The 1,861-nt window shown below is 38.7% G+C and overlaps 1 long non-coding RNA gene across 1 annotated transcript in view; it reads right to left on the bottom strand.

Annotated features, from left to right (window-relative positions):
* LOC110263390 overlaps nt 60–1,861 on the bottom strand; it is a 3,299-nt gene continuing 1,497 nt past the window's right edge. Inside the window, exon 4 of the long non-coding RNA XR_002348936.1 lies at nt 60–190. This is a non-coding gene — a long non-coding RNA (uncharacterized LOC110263390). The remainder of the gene's footprint in view (nt 191–1,861) is intronic.

Here is a 1,861-nt window from a genome sequence, read left to right as displayed (position 1 = left end):
TACATCCATATATTATATATATATATATATATATATATAAATAACTTTACAAGCATTAACCAATACAATTCCTATCCCTCTTACAGAATATATCAAGATAATGGCGAGGGTTCAATAAACCATAACTAAAACAAGACAGAGCATCTCAACAATAACTAAATAAAATCTTCATAACTTCTGTGCCCATGTCCTGAAAGGGGAAAAATGTAGGGGGGTGAGAACATCATCCTCGAAAGGGTTCTCAGTAGAGGGTTTTTGGGAATTACTGTAATAGGATACGTGAAGATAACCGCACCAGTGATTAATAACCATCTTATGCCTCTTTTCAAAAACAACGGTTTACAATAAAAGTAAAGTCGGAAATCTTTTCTGAAAGAAGAACCGTTCAATTTTCAAAAACTCAAAAGCCTTTCAAAACGGTTTATCTATGCGGAACCAAAATAGCTTTTCATATTTTTCCAAACCATAAACACACAAAACCGAAACCAACCATCGGTCCATCTCATTTCAACTACGGCCCTAGGCCCAAACAATCCAACCATCAATCAATCACCACAGTCCAACAGAGTCCCAGTAACAAACACAAATAGGAAGATGCAAGCACAAACAAACAGTTATTGCAAGTAGAACAATTAGCAATTAATCACATAGGCAAACCAAGTATAATATGCACACCCAAACAATGTCACATAGATGCGTATGATGCATGCATGTCCCTAGTGGCTGATGATATCATCTGTCGGTTATATAGCCAACCCGACACGTCCTGGTAGCTAACCATGGACAGAAACACCCATCGCGGAGCAAGTAGGTTTGAGCTACAACCCCATTGCTACTACCCGCTCGACCCAGAGCCAGTGGAATAACCACTACTGCGGCTACTACCCAGTCGGGTGTTTAAAAGCTCAACCTGGAGCGAGTGGAATCACCACTACTACTGCTACTACCCAGGCATCACAGTCTCTAACCTGGAGCAAGTGGGACGAACCACAACCCTTGCTACTACTCAGGTATCTCAAGCATATATTCATTCAGTCCCAGCCATGGATCAACATCCATCTCAGCCATCCGGCTTAAGTTTATAATTCGTAGTCAGCCATACGGCCCATAACTCATTCGGCAATCAGCCATAAATCAATATCATACACAGCCATTCCGGCTCACGGTTCAATCCAGAACTAGCCAATATTCATAATCATACACAGCCATTCCGGCCCATAACAAAACAGCACTTCCACCATCCAACATCATCAAATTCATCAAACCGGCATTTAAGCCATAAATCACTTTTTCTCAAATCGCTTCACTTTGAAATCAGGTTTTAACTCTTTTCAGCCTTGGCTTTGGAAATCTCGTTTCTTAAATCATCTCAGGCTCATAAGCCAAATTTACTCAAAGTGAGTTCCCTTTTTAAAACAAAGCCACTCCTGGCATTCTCTTTCCAAAACTTCCAAAACCATGGCAAGTTAAGGATTTGTTTCACAGTATTCAAAATCATCCATCCAACGATGGGATTTTATAACAACAGTTTTTCGGCAGAGTCCCAAGTCTTTAGGGAAGGTCAACCAATATCAATTCCTCAAAATTCATTGAAACTCTTAAAATCATGGATTCTCGGTTCAAGTAAATAAAACTAAATTTATTATGAAACCGACCATACAAAATCACAAGTTCCAACCCGGTCCAAAAATCAACTCATTTGAAAAGCAACCGGTTCATTTGAATCAAACCACTTTTAGGTTTCTTTTTGGAATCCATTTTTCTAACTCTTCCAAAATGGCTCAAACTTAATTACTCAATCAAAAGTCTAGATTCCTTTGAAATCACTAAAAGCTCCTTTTTATATTGAAATCAATATTAG

This window comes from Arachis ipaensis, chromosome B06, assembly GCF_000816755.2.
Source record: "Arachis ipaensis cultivar K30076 chromosome B06, Araip1.1, whole genome shotgun sequence".
NCBI lineage: Eukaryota > Viridiplantae > Streptophyta > Magnoliopsida > Fabales > Fabaceae > Arachis > Arachis ipaensis.
Note: the sequence above shows the minus strand (reverse complement) of the source record. Positions and strands in the feature narration are given on the sequence as shown.